The sequence below is a fragment of the Schistocerca gregaria genome, chromosome 6 (assembly GCF_023897955.1).
Source record: "Schistocerca gregaria isolate iqSchGreg1 chromosome 6, iqSchGreg1.2, whole genome shotgun sequence".
Lineage (NCBI taxonomy): Eukaryota > Metazoa > Arthropoda > Insecta > Orthoptera > Acrididae > Schistocerca > Schistocerca gregaria.
Window position 1 is genome coordinate 321,250,084 of NC_064925.1, and position 25,077 is coordinate 321,275,160.

Genomic DNA, 25,077 nt, shown 5'->3' on the forward strand with positions numbered 1-25,077 from the left:
TGTGAGAATAATAATAGTAGGTATTAATCAGTGGGACCTTGGGGAGGCTACACAGAAAATAGGATTGGAATCTAGTAGATGCAATGGTGCAAAACAATTCATTTTGTAGAAGGCCCACGTTAATCACTGTATGATGATTAAGATGCGAGATACTGATTTTGCATAGAATATGAGGATCACTCCAAAAGAAATGCACACTATATATTTTTTAAATCCATCTTTTATTCTACATGTTTGAAAGTTTTTCAGTGTGTAGATATATCCTTTAGGAACAATATTTTCATTTCTTCACATAATTTCCATTTCTCTCAACTGCCTTATGACATCTTGGAACCAGCGCTTGTATACCCGCACAGTAAAATTCTGGAACAAGCTGTTGGAGCCACTGTTTGGCAGCATGCACAAGGGAGTTATCATCTTCAAACCTTGTTCCACAAAGAGAGTCTTTCAGTTTCCCAAAGAGATGATAGTCACATGGAGCCAGGTCAGGACTGTAAGGCAGGTGTTTCAGTATTGTCCGTCCGAGTTTTGTGATCACTTCCAAAGTTTTTTGATTGACATGCAGCCGTGCATTGTTATGCAACAGCAAAACACCCTGCTTTTTCCAATGTGGTTGAGCTTGAAATTTCTTCAGTGTCGTCACATATGCATCAGAATTTATGGTGGTTCCACTTGGCATGATGTCCACAAGCAAGAGTCCTTCAGAACTGAAAAACATCATAGCCATAACTTTTCCAGCAGAAGGTGTGGTTTTAATTTTTTTTTTTTTTCTTGGGTGAATTTGCATGATGCCACTCCATTGATCGCCTCTTCATCTCTGGTGAAAAATGATGGAGCCATGTATCGTCACCTGTCACAATTCTTCCAAGAAATTAATCTGTACCATTCTCATACTGTTCCAAAAGTTCACTGCGTACTGTTTTTCTTGTTTCTTTGTGAGCCACTGTCAACATCCTGGGAACCCACCTGGCACAAGCCTTTTGTAGCGCCAACACTTTCAGTATTCTGCAAACACTTCCTTCCCCTATTCCAATGAGTCGTGACCATTCGTTCACTGTGATGCATCTGTCAGCAGTCACCAGTTCATTAACTCTCTGCACATTGTTTGGAGTGTGTGCAGTACAAGGCCTGCCACTGTGAGGACAATCCTCAATAGTGCCGTGCCCGCTTTCATCACATAACCTGCTTGCCACCGACTAACTGTACTGCGATCAACAGCAGCATCTCTATACACCTTTTTCAACATCTTGAGAATGTTTTCCACTGTCTCATTTTCACAGCACAGGAATTTTATGACTGCACACTGCTTCTGACAAACATCAAGTGTAGCAGCCATTTTGAAGACATGCTGTGACAGCACCACTCATGGGAACAGGTTGAACTAAGTTTGAAAACAAGCAGAAAGGAAGTATCTACACAATGTAAAACTTTCACATATGCAGTATGAAAACTGTATTTTTACAAAAATAGTGTGCATTTATTTTGTAGTGACCCTCATACAATTAATGTGTCAATATTTGTAACATTCTCTTACCATGAAAGAAGCAGAACCATAACCTAACCATGTTCTTGGGGTTGGAGAACTGAGACACACTTCAAGGAAATTTTCTTTTGCTTTTTGAAAATTGTTTATTTGCACATTATATATTCCAAGCCTGAAAGAAAACATTTATCATTACTACTATATTTTCTCAGCTGTAAATAGAGGCATTATGGCAAACAGTTTCATTACATTCTGAAGTAATAGGTTACATTTATAATTTGTTATAGTGCATGGAAACAAAAATAATTGTTCCTGATTGTACTGTGACTCACAAGTTTGTAATCAGTTCAGTTCAGTTCAGATCAGAAACTACAACTTGTGTATGTACTATATGCTCTTGCAGTACAGATTGTGTTCCAAATTTTATTTCCTGGTCTGATTCTTTTACTTCAAAAGAAGAAATGAGAAGACAGTTTCATAAAAATTACTTAAAACTGTTTTATATAATCCACAGTGCATATTTGTACATTAAGATGAGATAAGAAGTTGCTGTTCTATTATTATATTAAAGTAATTTATAAATGTGCCTATGTGCAGTGGAGTAGGTACACATCCTCATCTCTGTATACTGTTTCCAATCGGGAACATAATTATTACAAAAGTAAAAGACGAGTCATTAAATCATTCCGATAATAGTATGTAAATGTGTGCCCATACTTCACTGCAATTTAATTGTAAGCATATTAAGCATTGCTGAAATAATAAGGCATGCATGGATGGTACAATGGGCCATGCACCCTCCAAAGGCAGACATATAGATTTAATCTCAGTAAAGCACACAATTTTAATATATCACTTACCTTCATCGCAACACATGCCCCATTACAACCTAGAAATATGTCATCTCAGAAGGAAGCAATGTTATAGTTCAGTAACTTATATGTAGTTATATCTAAATCATTTCTTCATATTTATTAACTTCTCTATCATTTCAATCTGACAGTTGCATTGCCCATTAATTTTTCTTCTGTTTCAGACAGTAAGTAAAAAAATATAATTTTGTAGCAGAATCAAACAGTAATAATACTGCATAAAGTAGATACCATAACCATATATCTTTCGAATTATCCTTTGGTTATCTGTCTCGTGGCAGGTTTAGATTTTATAACCCTCCATGCTTCTCAGTTCTTTACTTTCCTCTCCATTCTTTGGTACTCTCCTTGTGGTTTACTGGAAGTCATCCAGCATGTAGTATCTTCTTTTGCCCTTCCCTGGAATAAAACCTTCAATTGCCTCTACTAAAAGGCAATCTTATGTAAAATTATGTCCTATACAGTTTAACTTCCTGTTCTTCACTGTCAGCAAGATCATCTGATCTCCTCCAAGCCATCTCAGTACTTCCTTGGTCCTGACATTATCTGTCCAGATGATCATCCTGTGCCATATCCACATTTCACAAGCTCCAGTTCTTTCAGAGGAGGGTATTGTTTCTAACAATATGGTGACTTTCAAGATAAATGTGATTCTTGCATCTATGGAAAAAGATAAAAAACTAATTTCCATTTAAATTGTGCCTTTCTGTGGTTCATAGGGGATTTTCTGTATTTTGGTACAAATACTTTTGATGGCCTCTCACCAAGTATAATGCAAGAATTGGAAATTGTGCAAATGCAAAAGAAAAGCAAATGCCTACCTTACTACTATTACTACTACTACTATGGTAGTAGTAGTGCTAGTAGTAGTACTATCTACCCCTTCTATAAACTGTCTGAGTATCTCAATTCAAGAACTTAAGTTTCCTGTTTACTTACTTACTGGTCAGCACTACAGTCCTTGTACAGGATGAAGCAGAGGAAACTGATGTTTTTTGAACTGCTAATATGTGGTGACAAGAGGGGGTATTGACCTTGAACGAATGTTGGCAGACTGCCAATACAATGCAGTTTCAATTGCTATGGAGCGTTGGAGCATAGAGCATCATGTGTTCGTTGTCGAGCAGTACTTTTGAAATAATGATTGCGTAGTCACAGTGCAACGTATTTTCCGTCAAAATTTTAGAGTTTGACGTCGAGGTGCAGTGCTTGATTAAAATACTGTACACTGATGGGTTGCAGCGTTTAGAAATACTGGATCTGTGATGAAAAAGAAACCACCTGGTCTTCTCCATTTCAAAGATGTGGATTGTTGGACCCTATTTTTTTAAGAGGAAGGAACTGCAGTTACTGTGACATCAGCGGGCTACGTTAAAATGTTAAACATTTTTCTTCATCTAGAACTTGAAAAGCATCAAGTGAACATGAGAGAAATATGGTTTCAGCAGGATGGTGCCACAGCTCACATGGCAAGAGCATCCATGGAAGTGGTTCGGCAAATGTTCCCAGGACATATTATTTCGAGATTGTGGTATTTGCTGGCCCATTCGCTCACCTGATTTGTTGATAAGCAACTTATTTTTGTGGGGATATTTAAAATTGAAAGTCTACACGAACAAGCATCACACAATCAATGACCTGAAGAATTCCATTCATCAGGAAATTGAAGCGTTGCTGAATGAAATTTTGGAGAGAGCCTTGCATAACTTTTGCGAGAGAATCCAAATTTGTATCCAGCAAGAAGGACGTCATCTCCAAGACATTATTTTCTGAACCTAATTAAAGTATGTATTTTTCAAAACTCCATTAAAGATCTATCACTTAATGCTTGTTTTTATTATTTTTATCAAACTGTGTCCCAATCTTAAAATAGCGAAAAAAAAAAAAAAAAAAAAATGTGTTTCTGCTCCACCCTGTAGAACCTTGGCCTCCTTTGTCACCTGCCTACGTTCTTCTCTGTTTGTCACTTTCCTTCTCCAATTCTTGATGCCCTTTGCTTTGATATCCTCCTCCATATCTTCAAGCCACATTTTCCCTTCTCCCTTTGAGCTTTACTAGAAACACTTTCTTAACACTGCAAGTTTCTGGCATTCTCTGTATATGTCCAGACCATCTTATTCTTCCTTGCTCAGTTTTCACTATGATGCTCCTCTGTCTAAAAAGCACCAGTTGTTCTGCAAGTTTTCCTGTTCTCCAGCTTTCTTTCCTCTCTCACTGCGTCAAATATCTTTCTCAAAATCTTCCTTTCCCATCTTAACAACCAGCCTTCCTCCTTTGTGGTAATCATCCAACAATTTACTGTAGATCTTAATATAGTCAAATATATTTGGATTTTTGTATTCCTGCAAACATTTCTGGACATGAATATATCCTGCAAGGAATAATAACATCAGTTCCCATCTGCTACCCTTTCTTGAATTTTTGCCGCTGTTCTATTGTCTTCTGTTATCATCGTGTGGGGCGGCGGGTGGTATAATTGTTAAATGTTCCTTTTATTTATTTAATGCTGTTGTTTGCTGTTTTCAACACTGGCTCTCTAACTACAATATTGGCAACCAGAAAGTGATTAACAAAATGTGAAGCCTGTAATTATAATTCTTAGTGCCCACTTCATCTGAGAAATACATTTATAGCTACAGAGTTCTGGGTGACTTTCCTGAATTCCACTTCTTTTGCTAAACCTCACTAACCATTTTCCTTCACCCCTTTTCATTCCCCTTTAGCCCTTCTGCTGTAAGAAAGAGCCATTGACTCCAGTGTATTCTCTTGCTGCCACTTCCTGAACAGATTTTTTATCTATCCAATTACACTAAGTTTTACATTCATTTGTTGACTGAAGTTTTTACACTGATAGGTTTTTGAGACTCAGCCCCATCATCAGCTGCACTTGTAAGTTAAAATAAAACAATATCTCTAAACTGCAAGACCATAAACAAACTAAGAGTAATAGAAAGAATAAGATAATTGGGATCACATATACCTGCTCCATTGAGCATACCTGTAAATAGTAGATCAAAGCATCCATGTTGAAGCTAAATTGGAAGGCAATATGTCTACTGTCCATAGCTCATCAGACTGAATACCCAAATGTGGTCACTCAACAATCACTTTCCAACTGTAACTGAAATAAGTCATCCTTATTCTGAAAGTGCTGTCAAGAGGACATGGCATCTAAATAACCCACATAAGGCCAGATTATCACTATGTCGCAAGCAGGAAACTGAGACAACAGACTAGAAATGATTGCAATCTGTAGCTGCCCATACAAAAGGACCAACTGATCAGATGTTTATGTAGCACTGTCATTAGAAAGCAGCACACATCTAACATGTAACTGGATCAAAGAAACCTCTATTCAAGTAGCAGTGACTAGGAAAACAAGGCACCTGAAACATGACACTACCATGCTGCAGCCATAGTATCAATATATCCCATCTACCAATGGGAAGAGAACTGAGAAGTGGCACTATGGGCCACATCATGTAAATATTCTGTAGGAAGTGCACATCATGGGCTGAACCGTAAGTAGGGTAATGGTCAAAGACACAACAAAAATCGGAACTCAGAACTTACTGTAGATAAACACCCCAAAGTAATTAAGGCATATGTGTGACAGATGTTCACTCTTACAGAAAACTGGACAGCAACCACAGTTAATGGAACATGTAGCAAACCTGAACTCAAAATAACCATAGAACACAAATACTCTCACAACTTACTACTAAAGCTGAACAACTGCTCAATGCCAGATGCATGTGAAAAATAAATTAGTATGTGCTGAAGTTAGAAATACTACATAAATTACAGAAAGAAGCTATTGCCATGAATAAAACTCTAGGCCACCTAATTAAGAAAAAAATGTATAGTTAAAACAGCAACAAAATCCAGAATGAAATTTTCACTCTGCAGAGGAGTGTGCACTGATGCGAAACTTCCTGGCAGATTTGCCTATGAAACACAAAGGTCCTGAGTTCAAGTCTCAGAATGGCACAGTCCTAATCTGCAAGTAAGTTTCAATAATAATATCGTCAACCACATGGCATAATGAATAACAATGCCATAGTCTAGAACCAATGGCAAATATGCCCAAACATAACATAAATGCCAGATTGTGGGGTACTTCACGAGGAAAAAGTTGAAATTAGTATCCAAATGAAAAAAGGAGACCACATTACCATACAATATTCAGATAACATAGTGCTAAAACAGCTTCAAAACACTAGCTCCAGGCACTATGGTACAGCACCAACAATCCAAGTACTATAGTATAGCTCCAACAGTCAAAGCTAGCTATAGAAAGTAATGGGATATTGAAAGAATTGCACAAAATTATTCAAACAATGGAAAATCCAGGATGGTCTGTATCATAAAACTACTCAATATATTCATATGCTAAGCTCTACTTGCTTGTTAAGAGCAGTGTCAGGATTACTAGTCAGTTATGATTCCCAGTTTTTATTCTGTCTTTGACCTTTGCCCTATCTACACAGCCATGTTTACAATGGTGTGGTCCCCAGCACAACTGCTCATTTCTCCTTCCATTGGGAGATGGGATGCATTGGCACTCTGTTCAAGTGTTTAGTAGGTGTTGGCTGCAGTACGGTAGCATTGTGTTTCATGTGTTTTGGTTTCTCAGTTCATGACACTCAAACAATGGCTTCATTGTCCCAGTTACATGATACATGCATGCTGCCTTCCAGAGACAGTGCTACATAAACATTTGTTCATTTGGACCTTTTGTAAGTGCAGGTACATATTACATAGTTATTACCCTACTTTTTCAACTTTTTACTTCTGACAGAGTCTGATCTGGCTTATCTGGTTTATTTACACTGCATTCTCTCCTGCTAACATTTTGAGGGCAAGGGTGACTTAAATAAGTAATAGTTAAAAGGTGCTTGTTGCATGGCAACATTTGGATATTCATTCTGATGAGCCATGTATGAGAGATGTGTTACCTTGGAAGTTATCTTTGACATTAATGCTGCAACCCACTATTCATAGGTATGCTAAATGCAGAGGATTTACATGATCTCACTTATATTTTTTTCTATTACTGTTAGCTTGTTTATGGTCCTGCAGTTTAGAAATATAGTTTTTCTTTTTAACGTACAGATACAGCTGATGATGAGGCTAAGTCCCTGGGGAGGCTAAGACCATGAAACTTGTTAGTATAAAGCAAACATGGGCAACCTATGGTAACATGCATGCCTGGTTCACATACTTACTTAAGCTCGTGGGCTGCCTCATAACATGACAGCAGTGTTATTAGTGCATAAAGTCAAAACTATACTTCCCATGACCTTAATATTTAGGGGGTAATGTACTGATATGAATAGTACTTAATGCCTCAAAATACGTGTTTTGAAAGTATATTCATTTTACGTTCACTCTGAATTTTTTCTGCACGCTGGATTGAAACCAACACATGCTATATGTGGCCCATAGGCCGCTTGTTGCCACCTATGGCGTGAAGACTTTAGTCAATAAGTAACTGTACAACACAGTGGTTTTTTCATTATGAGAGAGAGAGAGAGAGAGAGAGAGAGAGAGAGAGAGAGAGAGAGAGAGAGAGGTGTGGGGGGGGGGGGGGGGGCTGGGAAGAGAATTAAAAACTGATATGCAAGGAGAAAGGGGGAGCAAGGAAGCAAGGAGAGTGGTAAGCAGTTAAGGAAGTCAGAATAAGTGACTAATGATGAAAATTAGTGGAATTTAGGCCTGGAGGATTGCAGAAATGGAAGGATATGGTGGAGAGATATTTGCTGTTTACTCTAGTTTAGAGGATAACATGCAACAAGCAAGAGGGGGAAGAGAGGAATGAGGAAGGGAGGAATCAAATTGTTGTGGGTACTGAAATAATTATTGAAATGTTTAGTGTTGTGCTGTGCAGTATGTCCATCAACTGAGTGATTCAACATTGGGTTATTTAAAAAGTTTTACAGTGATGATTCATGTGTGTACACAGCCATTTAATGGCATATTCACATACAACTCTGTGTAGTACCTAAAATACTGCTAACAGATGATGAGGCTGCAATCAACTGTGGTTCTACTTTTGACTAGACTGGAAATGCCTGTCACTGGACTGTAACATTAGGTGTTGGTTGTGTGTAAGGAGGATGAATTACACATGGTTTACCTACTGTAAAATGACCTACGGGGCACACAGTTTGAAGGAATAGTGGCTTCCTATAAACTAGAATATAACTCAGGTTAGGTAAGCACTAGAGAATAACTTTGGACAGTATAACAAGATTTTGGGTGGAATATCATTCATCACATGAAACAGCAAGAGGTAGTCAAGGACCAAGCACAGGAAGGAAGTGGCACTGAGTGCAGAGAGGAGTGTTAGTCAATGGATGCTTCACAGTGCTGATGGGTTTGTTAATATCATGAGAAGAAATGACATGAAAAATTTGTCTGTTTTTAAAGGCTCTGGTAAGTTTACAGCATATTGGGTCATCTGCTGGTTGCCATGGCAGATTATGAGATTATGCTTACATGTGAGTCATGGCTGCACAGAGAAAACATTAATTATATGGAATGGAAAGTAGCTGTCCAGTCAGTGATACATTTGATAGATGATCTGATTTGAAAAGAATTTTTATGAAGCTACTGAGAAAATGCAGATTACCATTCATGTAGTATCGCCTAGAACTGAGACTGACCTGATGAAGCAGGTTTCAAGTTCTGGAAGAAAGAACAGATGTGTTCTTTGTGATGGTTCCAGCAAATGAAAATGCCACCAGTACACCTGAAAGAATTCCTCTAGGTGGTCCATGAGAAGGCTAGTTTGTGAAGATACCATGTATCACCTATGGTACTTCTGCAGATTTGAACTTCAAAGCAGAAATAATAAGTGGTCTGAATGCAGCTGGTCAAAACAATTAGGAACACGATGGTGTGTTTTTGATGTCAGGTAGAGATGGGAGGGAAAATGTTCTATGGTAACATGATTATCGGGTATTTTTACAAGGACACATCATTCATAGTGACAAGCAATGCTTCTGGTGCTAATTATTGTGACCATCCCAGAACAACCGGCATCAACCAATATTCTGAGGCAACAAAATACTAACAAGCACCTTTATCTAAGCCTCAGTGAATACAGTTAAGTCTATCAGTGGATACAGTGTCAACATTATCCAACAGTTAGTAAAGGTGCAAAGATTTTAGTCTATATGTTACAAGTGGCAAACCATTATAAACAAGTCCAAGCACCATATTGAGATACAAGGTCCAAGTAATGGAACCAAATGATAGCTTTGAATGGGAAGTTAATATCATTCTGACTTTCAAGTCCAGATATGGAAAATAATGTTCACTTGTTTATTAAGTGTACGCTGCCTGATCACTTGAAGGTTAAGTCCAATTACAAGGATAATTTGATCACTTGGTGGCTAAGTCCACAGAAGACAAGGTTGATTATCACTTGGAGACTAAGTCCAACTAGTAGATTACTGTTTGCTTGAAGGCTCAGTTCAACAGGTCAGTGGTTCATGGTGATAACAACAGCTCCACATTGGGGCTTGGCTGCTCATTGATGTGCTGGAGAGGAACTGATCCAGGATTGGCTCCATGAATGGAACTGGGTGCTAGGTTCTGGTCAACCATTTAAGTACTCATAATGGTGCAGAAGGTTACATGTCCTACTTCCAGGTGGACACATGACCAGTGTAGAGAAATAACCTGGTGACTAGCACCACCTGTGGTGATGTGGGAACCATGGGTGGCATTCCTGGCACAAAGAGTTTGCATGGAGTCTTCCAATGGACAGCTAGTAAAAGTCTTATCTACCAGTGGTGGATACCAGCTTGTGCCATTATTTACTGTTGGTAGACTACTATAAACTGTCAGTTGACACCTACTGGCTCAGGATCCACGGCTGTGTTATAGTCTAGCTTAACTCTTAGGGTATAGCACTAGGATACAACATTAATAAATAAAATATCTGTCTACTTGTCAAGAATCTTGTTAAACAGACACACACACACACACACACACACACACACACACACACACACACACACACACACAGAAAATATGCCATTGTAAAACCATTGCATAAAAAGGGGGATATGTCGGATGTCAACAACTACCGCCCAATCTCTCTTCTGACAGCTCTATCAAAAATTTTTGAGAAAGTAATGTATTCAAGAGTAGCCTCCCATATTTGTAAAAATAAAGTACTAACAAAATGTCAGTTTGGTTTTCAGAAAGGCTTTTCAACAGAAAATGCTATATATGCTTTCACTGATCAAATATTAAATGCTCTGAATAACCGGACATCACCCATTGGTATTTTTTGTGATCTCTCAAAGGCCTTTGATTGTGTAAATCATGGCATTCTTTTAGATAAGCTAAATCATTATGGTTTGAGTGGGGCAGTGCACAAATGGTTTAATTCATACTTAACTGGAAGAATGCAGAAAGTTGAAATAAGTGGTTCGTGTAATGTTAAAACAGCTGATTCCTCAAACTGGGGTGCTATCAAGCACGGGGTCCCACAGGGTTCGGTCTTAGGTCCTTTACTGTTCTTGATATACATTAATGACTTACCATTCCACATTGATGAAGATGCAAAGTTAGTTCTTTTTGCTGATGATACAAGTATAGTAATAACATCCAAAAACCAAGAACTAAGTGATGTAATTGTAAATGATGTTTTTCACAAAATTATTAAGTGGTTCTCAGCAAACGGACTCTCTTTAAATTTTGATAAAACACAGTATATACAGTTCCGTACAGTAAATGGCAAAACTCCAGTAATAAATATAGAATTTGAACAGAAGTCTGTAGCTAAGGTAGAATTTTCAAAATTTTTAGGTGTGTCCATTGATGAGAGGTTAAACTGGAAGCAACACATTGATGGTCTGCTGAAACGTCTGAGTTCAGCTACGTATGCTATTAGGGTTATTGCAAATTTTGGTGATAAGAATCTCAGTAAATTAGCTTACTATGCCTACTTTCATTCACTGCTTTCGTATGGCATCATATTCTGGGGTAATTCATCGTTGAGTAGAAAAGTATTCATTGCACAAAAACGTGTAATCAGAATAATTGCTGGAGCCCACCCACGGTCATCCTGCAGACATCTATTTAAGGATCTAGGGATCCTCACAGTAACCTCACAGTATATATATTCCCTTATGAAATTTGTTGATAATAATCCAACCCAATTCAAAAGTAATAGCAGTGTGCATACCTATAACACCAGGAGAAAGGATGATCTTCACTATGCAGGGTTAAATCTGACTTTGGCACAGAAAGGGGTAAATTATGCTGCCACAAAAGTCTTTGGGCACCTACCAAACAGCATCAAAAGCCTGACAGAGAGCCAACTAACATTTAAAAATAAATTAAAAGAATTTCTAGATGACAACTCCTTCCACTCATTGGCTGAATTTTTAGATATAAAGTAAGTAAAAAAAAAAAAAAAAAAAAAAAAAAAAAACTTAATCATTAGTGTCATGCAATATTTTGTGTAATGTAATTTCTTGTACAGACATCTTTTATTAACCTGACACGTTCCACATCATTACGAAGTGTCGTCTTCATGATCTATGGAACAAGTATTAATCTAATATAATCTAATCTAAACAGAGAGAGAGAGAGAGAGAGAGAGAGAGAGATAGAGAGATAGAGAGAGAAAGTTAATCTTCAGTTTGACAGTTTAGGCAAAATAACTAATATTTATAAGTTTGACTGCATGAAAGCATGTTCTCTAACTCTGATTACTAATTTATGAGTACTAAATTAATATTCACCCAGATCAAATTCTGAACTGAGTTCAACACATGCTTCACATATAAGCCCATAAGTGATTTGGTAAAATACTTCCAAGTACAAATTAGCTTCACTTTATCCAAAATCTAAGTTCAGAATATCACAGAGAAATGTTGAAAGTCTCCAAGTGAACATCCCAAAATAACTCAAAGTCTATACATGATACCCCACACTGATGCAAATTATAAATTTGTAGTGGAAGCAATGTAGGACAGGATAGATTGCTACTTACTGTAAAGATGACACGTTAAGTTGCAGATGTGCACAATTAAAATACACTTACAATTAAGCTTTCCACCACAGCCTCATCAGGCAAACTAAGAGAAATACACACCATTCATTCACACAAGCAAGCACACCTTACATGACGTGACGGCCAACTCTGGCAGCTTGAACCAGAATGCAACTGTCGTGGAATGGAAGCAGCAATGTGGAGGGGTCAGAGAAGTGGAAAGGATAGCAGTGTACAGGTGGGAGGGAGAAAAGAGCACTGCGTTATGGAGTGTACAGAGACTAGACTGTTGATAGGCACAGATTCAGGAAGTTTGGAGGGAAGGGAGGTGGGGGAAACAGAGTGAAAAAGGAGAGGAGTGGGGAAAGATGGGCATTTGCATTGGCTGAGGCTGGCACACAAAGAGTGTGGGAGATGTGAACGGGGAGGAAGTGACAGGGCAGAGCGAGTGGAAGCTGCTGGGTGGATGGAGTGGGGACAGTACATTATCACAAGTTGAGGTTGGGATAATTACAGGAGAGGAGAATGTGTTGTAGGATAACTCCCATCTGTGCAATTCAGAAAAAAGCTGGTGATGGAGGGGAGGATGCAGATGGCTTGGGTAGTGAAGCAGGAATTGAAATCAAGCATGTTTTGCCAAAGGCTGCTCTACTTTGCTCTTGGCACAGTTTGATGGTGGCTGTTTATCCTGGTGGGCTGCTGGTTGGTAGTGACACCAACATGAAAAGCTGTACAATGATTTCAGCAGAGCTGGCGTATGACATGTCTGCTTTCCCAGATGGCCCACACTCTGATGGAGTAGGATAAGCATGTCACAGGACTGGAATAAGAAGTGGTACATGGATGGATTTGCCAGGTCTTTCACAGAGATGTGATCCTTGTGGCAAGGAGTAGGGATTAAGAGTGGCATAGTGATGGACTAGGTTGTTATAGAGGTTGGGTGGGTGATGGCACACTGCTTTAGGAGGCGTGGGACAGATCTCAGGTATGATGTCCCTCATTTCAGGGTATGATGTTAGTTTGTAACAGTTTCCATCAGTTCGGTGAATTTCACCCAGAAATTTACCAAGTACAAAAGTCACATTTCATAAAAAAATATTTGCCTTTGTAATGCATAATGAGGGTCCTCATCAAGTCCAGCTAATGTATGTGACCTTGTGTGATTTTAGCATTTTAGTGTTGTAGTTTATTATTATAACAATTGTTCCTCTTTAGGAGAGCGATTGAATTTGAATTCATAATTTCATCTCTGGACATTTTTCTTTGGTATTGTTAGCATTATTACTATTATTTCTTTCCTTTCTCAGGCATTATGTCTGATTAAAAGCGGAAAGTGACATGGACCTTGCTCAAGTGTGACTTCCTTTTAACTGTACGGTATATGCTACATTGCATTTAGGAACTTTCGGGTAATTGAACATGTATGAATAATTACAGATTTCTGTATTTGTATATATAAGTTTGGATCTAGCTGTATTGCATTGATGTACTGGTGAATATTGAGTGGTATGACTCCTGTGGTTGATAGTATAATTGGTATAATGTCAACTTTATCCTGATACCACATATCCTTGACTTCCTCAGCCAGTTGGATGTATTTTTCAATTTTTTCTCCTGTTTTCTTTTGTATATTTGTTGTATTGGGTATGGATATTTCGATTAATTGTGTTAATTTCTTCTTTTTAATGGTGAGTATGATGTCAGGTTTGTTATGTGGCATTGTTTTATCTGTTATTATGGTTCTGTGCCAGTATAATTTGTATTCATCATTCTCCATTATATTTTGTGGTGCATACCTGTATGTGGGAGCGTGTTGTGTTATTAGTTTATGTTGTATGGCAAGTTGTTGATGTATTATTTTTGCCACATTGTCATGTCTTCTGGTGTATTCTGTATTTGCTGGTATTGTACATCTGCTTGTGATGTGTTCTACTGTATCTATTTGTTGTATGCATAGTCTGCATTTATCTGTTGTGGTATCTGGATCATTAATAATATGCTTGCTGTAATATCTGGTGTTTATTGTTTCATCCTGTATTGCAATCATGAATCCTTCCATCTCACTGTATATATTCTATATTTGTCACATTGTGATCGTGTAAGTGTATTGAGTGCTTCTAGTTCTGTGTTACTCCATTTCAGTACTCCAAATGAATAGGTCAATATTGGTATAGCATAAATATTTATAGCTTTTGTCTTGTTTCTTGCTGTCAATTCTGTTTTCAGTATTTTTGTTAGTCTTTGTCTATATTTTTCTTTTAGTTCTTCTTTAATATTTGAATTATCTATTCCTATTTTTTGCCTGTATCCTAGATATTTATAGGCATCTGTTTTTTCCATCACTTCTATGCAGTCATTGTGGTTATCCAATAAGTAATCTTCTTGTTAAATGTGTTTTCCCTTGACTATGCTATTTTTCTTACATTTGTCTGTTCCGAAAGCCATATTTATATCATTGCTGAATACTTCTGTTATCTTTAGTAATTGGTTGAGTTGTTGATTTGTTGCTGCCAGTAGTTTTAGATCATCCATGTACAGCAAATGTGTGATTTTGTGTTGGTATGTTCCAGTAATATTATATCCATAATTTGTATTATTTAGCATGTTGGATAGTTGGTTCAGAGCAAGGCAGTACCAGAAAAGACTTAATGAGTCTCCTTGGTATATTCTATGCTTAATCTGTATTGGCTGTGACGTGATATTATTTGAATTTGTTTGGATATTAAGTGTGGTTTTCCAATTTTTCATTACTATGTTTAGGAACTGTATCGATTTAGGATCTACTTTGTATATTTCCGATATCTGTAGTAACCATGAGTAGGGTACACTATCAAAAGCTTTTTGGTAATCAATGTATGCATAGTGTAGCGACCTTTGTTTAGTTTTAGCTTGATATGTCACCTCTGCATCTGTTATCTGTTGCTCTTTACATCCTCGTGCTCCTTTGCAGCAGCCTTTTTGTTCTTTATTTAAAATTTTGTTCTGTGTTGTATGTGTCATTAATTTCTGTGTAATGACTGAAGTTAATATTTTGTATATTGTCGGTAGGCATGTTATGGGGTGATATTTTGCTGGGTTTGCTGTGTCTGGTTGATCTTGAGGTTTCAGATAAGTTATTCCTTATGTAAGTGTATCAGGGACTGTGTATGGATCTGCAATGTAACTGTTAAATAATTTATATCTAAAAACAAAGCTGATGTGACTTACCAAATGAAAGCGCTGGCAGGTTGGTAGATACACAAACATACACACAAAATTCAAGCTTTCACAACCAGCGGTTGCTTCATCAGGAAAGAGGGAAGGAGAGGGAAAGACGAAAGGATGTGGGTTTTAAGGGAGAGGGTAAGGAGTCATTCCAATCCCGGGAGTGGAAAGACTTACCTTAGGAGGGAAAAAGGACAGGTATACACTCGCACACACACACATGTCCATCCGCACATACACAGTCACAAGCAGACATTTCAACCTCTTGAATTTTGTGTGTATGTTTGTGTATCTATCAACCTGCCAGCAGTTTCATTTGGTAAGTCACATCATCTTTGTTTTTAGATATATTTTTCCCACGTGGAAATGATATTTGTATCATTAATGTTAAATAATTTAGTTAGATGTGGATGTGTTGAGATGAACTTCTGTAGTCAGAAATTTTGCTATTTTATCTTTTCCAGGGGCTTTCCAATTGTGTGTAGAATTAATTGCTTGGGTGACTTCATGTTGCAAAATTATCACTTCAGGCATTTGCGGTATAATCTTACATGTGTCTGTTTCTGCTTGTATCCACCGTGCATGTCTGTTATGTTGTACCGGGTTTGACCATATATTGCTCCAGAAGTGTTCCATGTCTGTTATGTTTGGTGGATTGTCTATTTTAATGTGTGTGTTATCTATTGTCTGATAAAATTTCTTTTAGTTTGTGTTGAATGTTTGATTTTGTTTCCTTCTATTTTCACTTTTTTTTGTATCTTCTAAGTCATTTGGCCAATGCTTGTAATTTCTGTTTCTTTTCATCTATTTAGTGTAGTGAGTGCTCCTATATAAACCAGTAATTGTAACTCTTTCATAGTTTATTTTCATTTATTTTATTGTGTATGATTGTGTTCATAGTTGTTATTGTTGTTTCGACTTGTGGGTTATTTGGGGGGTCTATGCAAGGATGGTCTAATGTCTGTATTTGTCTCTTTGTATTCTATATATGACAGCTGAAATTTTTCTTCTACACTCCTGGAAATGGAAAAAAGAACACATTGACACCGGTGTGTCAGACCCACCATACTTGCTCCGGACACTGCGAGAGGGCTGTACAAGCAATGATCACACGCACGGCACAGCGGACACACCAGGAACCGCGGTGTTGGCCGTCGAATGGCGCTAGCTGCGCAGCATTTGTGCACCACCGCCGTCAGTGTCAGCCAGTTTGCCGTGGCATACGGAGCTCCATCGCAGTCTTTAACACTGGTAGCATGCCGTGACAGCGTGGACGTGAACCGTATGTGCAGTTGACGGACTTTGAGCGGGGGCGTATAGTGGGCATGCGGGAGGCCGGGTGGAATGGTAAAACGATGGGTTCGATGACGGTTTGGATGTACCGTGCACTATTCAGTGTCCCCTCGACGATCACCAGAGGTGTACGGCCAGTGTAGGAGATCGCTCCCCACACCATGATGCCGGGTGTTGGCCCTGTGTGCCTCGGTCGTATGCAGTCCTGATTGTGGTGCTCACCTGCACGGCGCCAAACACGCATACGACCATCATTGGCACCAAGGCAGAAGCGACTCTCATCGCTGAAGACGACACGTCTCCATTCGTCCCTCCATTCATGCCTGTCACGACACCACTGGAGGCGGGCTGCACAATGTTGGGGCGTGAGCAGAAGACGGCCTAACGGTGTGCGGGACCGTAGCCCAGCTTCATGGAGACGGTTGCGAATGGTCCTCGCCGATACCCCAGGAGCAACAGTGTCCCTAATTTGCTGGGAAGTGGCGGTGCGGTCCCCTACGGCACTGCGTAGGATCCTATGGTCTTGGCGTGCATCCGTGCGTCGCTGCGGTCCGGTCCCAGGTCGACGGGCACGTGCACCTTCCGCCGACCACTGGCGACAACATCGATGTACTGTGGAGACCACACGCCCCATGTGTTGAGCAATTCGGCAAGGGAACTTGCTGTTCCAACAGGACAATGCACATCCGCATGTATCCCGTGCCACCCAACGTGCTCTAGAAGGTGTAAGTCAACTACCCTGGCCAGCAAGATCTCCGGATCTGTCCCCCAATTGAGCATGTTTATGGCTAGATGAAGCGTCGTCTCACGCGGTCTGCACGTCCAGCACGAACGCTGGTCCAACTGAGGCACCAGGTGGAAATGGCATTGCAAGCCATTCCACAGGACTACATCCAGCATCTCTACGATCGTCTCCATGGGAGAATAGCAGCCTGCATTGCTGCGAAAGGTGGATATACACTGTACTAGTGCCGACATTGTGCATGCTCTGTTGCCTGTGTCTATGTGCCTGTGGTTCTGTCAGTGTGATCATGTGATGTATCTAACCCCAGGAATGTGTCAATAAAGTTTCCCCTTCCTGGGACAATGAATTCACGGTGTTCTTATTTCAATTTCCAGGAGTGTATATCTAACATGTGTATCACTTTGTGTTCTATTTGTGCTTGTTCTGGTGGCTGTCTTAAGATTTGTTTTCCTCTGATTGTTTAATTGATGCATGTTGTCCTTTCTTTGTTTGCTCTGGGATGTTTGAGTCCATTACTGTATTTTCTTCTTCTTCTTCTGATTGCACATTATTTTGTTCCAGTATTTGTTGTACTTGTTGTTTGATGTTCTCTAATTCTGAGTGGGGTATCCTGTTATTTTTGATTATTACATGGATCTGATCAGCTATTCATTGTTTTGTTAAAAATTTTAATTCTGGGTATCTGGTAATAAATGTTGTGTATACTTGTGATCTGTATCCAGTTGCATTGGTTCCTAAGTTTGTTGCTTGGTAATAACAGAACATAAGGTGTCGATTAACTTCATCCGACCATCTCATCCTCTGTCTTTGTTTCCCTTCTAGACTGGTTGCAGGAAGCATATCCTGCAAAACACCTCTATTTGGATTTAAATCATTTTCCATGTGGCTAGCAGTGTCATTACCATTGTGGACGGGCATAGGGTTCAAGCGTTGTCCCCGACCATGACAGTGTTTGTCCGAGGCTTCCTTAGTTCTGTCCTGAACCAACTAATCACACTAAAAGGGGGGTTAGCCCTATTAGTGGTTTGTTCTTTTCGTCGCCTTTTAGGACTGGCAGAACATACCGGAGGCCTATTCTTTTCCCGGGCCTCCACGGGGAACGTGTTGGTTCCTCGGTTTTGTTGCTTGGTAATAACAGAACATGAGGTGTTCATTAACTTCATATGACCATCTCATCTTCTGTCTTTGTTTTCCTTCTATTTGGATTTAAATCATTTTCCAGTTGGTTTATTATTATTATTATTATTATTATTATTATTATTATTATTATTATTATTGTTGTTGTTGTTATACATTTTTAGCGAGTTAGTATTGTTCTCTTTTGTGGTTTGAAGAGATTGGTAGCATGGTGGCATGCACAGTGCATGTTGCATGGTGGAGAAGCCATTTGAATAGAAAAGGCTTTTTGAATATTGTTTGTGAATGTGTTGCGACAATTTTTCTCTTGTGTAGATTAGGTTTTCTTTTATTGTGTTTCGATTACTTTGATTTTTTTCATTTTTTTTTCATTTAAATTCTGAATGTGGATAACTGTGCATGTAGCTCAAAATAATTCAGAGGAATTTATGTTTCTTCTTCTTTTGTTCTCATTCCACAGATTGATTGGTAGCAATTCTCACTCTTCAAATTTCCCTGTCTTCTGTAAGTATCTTCAGCTCAGACTGAGTTGTTCGTTTCAGATCTTGTTCCATCCGCCAGATGTACTGAATACTTGGTCTTTCTTGTGCATTCTTCCCAGGTATTTTTCCTTATACTAATTTCACCCCCCCATGAACCATGGACCTTGTCGTTGGTGGGGAGGCTTGCGTGCCTCAGCGATACAGATAGCCGTACAGTAGGTGCAACCACAACAGAGGGGTATCTGTTGAGAGGCCAGAGAAACATGCGGTTCCTGAAGAGGGCAGCAGCCTTTTCAGTAGTTGCTGGGGCAACAGTCTGGATGATTGACTGATCTGGCCTTGTAACAATAACCAAAACGGCCTTGCTGTGCTGGTACAGTGAACGGCTGAAAGCAAGGGGAAACTACGGCTGTAATTTTTCCCGAGGGCATGCAGCTTTACTGTATGATTAAATGATGATGGCATCCTCATGGGTAAAATATTCCGGAGGTAAAATAGTCCCCATTCGGATCTCCGGGCGGGGACTACTCAAGAGGATGTCGTTATCAGGAGAAAAAAAAAACTGGCGTTCTACGAATCGGAGCGTGGAATGTCAGATCCCTCAATTGGGCAGGTAGGTTAGAAAATTTAAAAAGGGAAATGGATAGGTTAAAGTTAGATGTAGTGGGAATTAATGAAGTTCGGTGGCAGGAGGAACAAGACTTTTGGTCAGGTGACTACAGGTTATAAACACAAAATCAAATAGGGGTAATGCAGGATTGGTTTAATAATGATTATTGTGGCCAAGATAGATATGAAGCCCACACCTACTACAGTAGTACAAGTTTATATGCCAACAAGCTCTGCAGATGATGAAGAAATTGAAGAAATGTATGATCAAATAAAAGAAATTATTCAGATAGTGAAGGGTGACGAAAATTTAATAGTCATGGGTGACTGGAATTTGGTAGTAGGAAAAGGGAGAGAAGGAAACGTAGTAGGTGAATATGGATTGGGGCTAAGAAATGAAAGAGGAAGCCGCATGGTAGAATTTTGCATAGCTAACACTTGGTTCAAGAATCATAAAAGAAGGCTGTATACAAGGAAGAAGCCTGGAGATACTGACAGGTTTCAGATAGATTATATAATGGTAAGAAAGAGATTTAGGAACCAGGTTTTAAATTGTAAGACATTTCCAGGGGCAGATGTGGACTCTGACCACAATCTATTGGTTATGATCTGTAGATTAAAACTGAAGAAACTGCAAAAAGGTGGGAATTTAAGGAGATGGGACCTGGATAAACTGAAAGAACCAGAGGTTGTACAGAGTTTCAGGGAGGGCATAAGGGAGCAATTAACAGGAATGGGGGAAAGAAATATGGTAGAAGAAGAATGGGTAGCTTTGAGGGATGAAGTAGTGAAGGCAGCAGAGGATCAAGTAGGTAAAAAGATGAGGCCTAGTAGAAATCCTTGGGTAACAGAAGAAATATTGAATTTAATTGATGAAAGGAGAAAATATAAAAATGCAGTAAATGAAGCAGGCAAAAAGGAATACAGACCTTTCAAAAATGAGATCGACAGGAAGTGCAAAATGGCTAAGCAGGGATGGCTAGAGGACAAATGTAAGGATGTAGAGGCTTATCTCACTAGGGGTAAGGTAGATACTGCCTACAGGAAAATTAAAGAGACCTTTGGAGAAAAGAGAACCACTTGTATGAACATCAAGAGCTCAGATGGAAACCCAGTTCTAAGCAAAGAAGAGAAAGCAGAAAGGTGGAAGAAGTATATAGATGGTCTATACAAGGGTGATGTACTTGAGGACAATATTATGGAAATGGAAGAGGATGTAGATGAAGATGAAATGGGAGATACAATACTGCGTGAAGAGTTTGACAGAGCACTGAAAGACCTGAGTCAAAACAAGGCCCCCAGAGTAGACAACATTCCATTGGAACTACTGACGGCCTTGGGAGAGCCAGTTCTGACAAAACTCTACCATCTGGTGATCAAAATGTACGAGACAGGCGAAATACCCTCAGACTTCAAGAAGAATATAATAATTCCAATCCCAAAGAAAGCAGGTGTTGATAGATGTGAAAATTACCGAACTATCAGTTTAATAAGTCACAGCTGCAAAATACTAACTCGAATTCTCTACAGACGAATGGAAAAACTTGTAGAAGCCGACCTCGGGGAAGATTAGTTTGGATTCCGTAGAGATGTTGGAACACGTGAGGCAATACTGTCCCTATGACTTACCTTAGAAGCTAGATTAAGTAAGAGCAAACCTACGTTTCTAGCATTTGTAGAGTTAGAGAAAGCTTTTGACAATGTTGATTGGAATACTCTCTTTCAAATTCTGAAGGTAGCAGGGGTAAAATACAGGGAGCGAAAGGCTATTTACAATTTGAACAGAAACCAGATGGCAGTCATAAGAGTCGAGGGACATGAAAGGGAAGCAGTTGTTGGGAAGGGAGTGAGACAGGGTTGTAGTCTCTCCCCAATGTTATTCAATCTGTATATTGAGCAAGCAGTGAAGGAAACAAAAGAAAAATTTGGAGTAAGTATTAAAATCCATGGAGAAGAAATAAAAATGTTGAGGTTCGCCGATGACATCATAATTCTGTTAGAGACAGCAAAGGACTTAGAAGAGCAGTTGAATGGAATGGATAGTGTCTTGAAAGGAGGATATAAGATGAACATCAACAAAAGCAAAACGAGGATAATGGAATGTAGTCAAATTAAGTCAGGTGATGCTGAGGGAATCAGATTAGGAAATGAGACACTTAAAGTAGTAAAGGAGTTTTGCTATTTGGGGAGCAAAATAACTGATGATGGTCAAAGTAGAGATGATTTAAAATGTAGACTGGCAATGGCAAGGAAAGCGTTTCTGAAGAAGAGAAATTTGTTAACATCGAGTATAGATTTAAATGTCAGGAAGTCATTTCAGAAAGTATTTGTATGGAGTGTAGCCATGTATGGAAGTGAAACATGGACAATAAATAGTTTGGACAAGACGAGAATAGAAGCTTTCAAAATGTGGTGCTACAGAAGAATGCTGAAGATTAGATGGGTAGATCACATAACTAATGAGGAAGTATTGAATAGGATTGGGGAGAAGAGAAGTTTGTGGCATAACTTGATCAGAATAAGGGATTGGTTAGTAGGACATGTCCTGAGGCATCAAGGGATCACCAATTTAGTATTGGAGGGCAGCGTGGAGGGTAAAAATCGTAGAGGGAGACCAAGAGATGAATACACTATGCAAATTCAGAAGGATGTAAGTTGCAGTAGGTACTGGGAGATGACGAAGCTTGCATTAGAGTAGCATGGAGAGCTGCATCCAACCAGTGTCAGGACTGAAGACCACGACAACAACAACAACTAATTTCACAATGAAGAGCCTGGTGTGGTGTCGACAGCATACACCACCACAGAGACTACCGAGCTTTTGCCTATCTGATACACATATTTTTATGAACAAAATTCTACGTAGCGTTTGAATGAGCATACACTGGGAGCAGACTCAAGTGAGATGTTACATGTTTGTTAGGTCAACAAGGAGGGATTTCAGACTGTCAATTTTGAGTGATGTCATACCTTTTAAAGAGTGGCATGTGAAAAATTGCCATTTTAGAAACTAGACAATTATTTGAAAAATGGCTACGTTAGAGTTTGCTATTTGGGATATAAGTGCTAATAAAAATTTGGTTTGTGAAAAATATGTCTGTTAAGGAAATTAGAAAAGTTCATGGCATCATTTTACCTTCTGTGCTAATATCAGACTTATGAGTACAAATGGTGCATTGGAATTTGTGGTAAATTATGTAAAAACCTTAATAAATGATGTGTTAAATTTATGTAGTGTCTCACCTTGTGCATTAAAATGAGGCCTACAAAAGTATAATGGCAAACTTTCACATTTCAAAAGCTTGGAGGCAAAATTTGCAATGGAAAATGTAGCTACTTCAGAAATTCAGTTTTAATTATCCCATAAATCAATTAATTTCACAGAATCTGAAATATGTCATTTAAAAGCTGAACTGCCAATCTCTATAACTAGTGGTTTCACTAAGCTCAGAAATACATATTATCTCACAAGGTTTTTCTTATTGCTTAATCAGGAGGAAGTTTATATTTGGGATATCTTTTGATTAACTGATTTTTCTAGTAAAACATAGCTGGTATTTGTGATATCACAGATATTTGATTTATGGGCATAAGACAATGGTCTGACACATAATTCTACGTGTAATGTTTTGTCTACAAGTATTGGAGGCATCATCAGAGGCTATAATGACTCAGATTCAAACAAGACCGGCATGCCAGACAGTTTATATGTATCCATGGCAACAGCCAGTTTGTGATGTCATCAGATCACAGCCTAAGATCACGGAGTTGTGCTGAAATTTGCTATGGAACCTGTAGTGAGTAGGATTTGGCACTGTTCTTTTACTTAGCACTTGTATAATTTCAATCCAACTTCTTTTCTGTTGAAATTGTTTTTGTGCTTTTGAATTTCAAAGGTTCTTCATACATTTTATTTTAGTAATCGTTAGCTCCTGCTGAAACCACAGATTCATAGAAACTTATGTAGTGTTTTCCCAGTTCTAATGCATGATCTCCTACTACTGATTTATCCATCTTGCCTAGGCAACAACTACTCTTGTGTTCCTTTTGTCAGGTTTTAATGCTTTTTTGTAGTTCCTATTGTATACTAGGCAGCAAGTGCAAGCAATTTTATGTACACCCACTGTGGCAAGCTGTGGGCATAGATCCTTTGCTGTGGTCAGATTCTTTCATACCCTCCTTATTGGTTTAAACATCATGTCAATACCGCTGTATCAATACTGTGCTTTCAGGTATTTTGTTGCTTTCTCTTTAGTTGGTTATTTTTAATTCAAAGATGTAGACCTTTTAGGATGCAGTGCCGTGTCTATTTGTTTGTCAGAGTAGCCGTTTATGCTGAAGGCCATTAGTAAATGATCAAGCTGGTCGTCCAAGTACTATGGTTCCACAGATTCTGTTAGCCTAGTCCACCAACATTTTGATCATTCATCCTTTCTGCTTGAGGTGGTGACTGGAATATTTTTAAAGGTACCTGAGTGAGTGGGCTTTTTGTAGAATCTATCCCATAAAGTTCTGTCAACTTTTCTGGGTATGTGTACATCCAGAAATATAATCTGACTTTTTTTCCTTTTTCTACAATGAACTTTATATTAGAATTAATATTACTCATAAAACTTAGAAATTCACAATTTCTTTTTCTGAAAAAGTATCATCCATGTACTGAAACCAATGTCATGATTTCTTCTTCACCATCTCAATCATTGTTTCTTCAAGTGTTTCCATGTAAAAATTCACCACGACTATGCTGAGTGGTTCCCTACACCTTCATCATCAATTTTCTCAAAGAATTTGTTGTCCCACTGAAAGCAAGTTAATGAGAGATATGGTGTAAAGACATCTACCATATCCTTTGTGAAAATAGTTTCCAACTGTGACAGCTTGTCTTGGAATATTTTAACATTTTCACCATTTTCTAGTGTTTTGGTTCCACCCACATCATCATACAAATCTTGTGTATTAAATAATATTCTAATTTCATCATACCAGAGGCTGAATGTACTTCTGTCTTTAAGCACTTGTACATGACAAAGTCCTTTGTTTCCTTGAAACACCTTTTAAGTGGATTTTATTGTATTTTATTTTTATATTCTTAGAGCTCTATGCCCATAACCTGTTTTTTTTATTACTTTGTTTTCTATTTATTGTTAGTATAATTAGACACACAACACAGATTAGAAACTATGTAAGTTGCTACGTTGCTATAACAACCAACCCCACAGGTTTTCATTTAGAAG

General features: G+C 38.6%; 1 long non-coding RNA gene across 1 annotated transcript in view; it reads right to left on the reverse strand.

The window, feature by feature from the left end:
- Nucleotides 1-25,077, reverse strand: part of LOC126279000 (uncharacterized) — a 61,776-nt gene that overhangs the window by 27,203 nt on the left and 9,496 nt on the right. Inside the window, exon 2 of the long non-coding RNA XR_007550777.1 lies at nt 1,535-1,655. This is a non-coding gene — a long non-coding RNA (uncharacterized LOC126279000). The remainder of the gene's footprint in view (nt 1-1,534; nt 1,656-25,077) is intronic.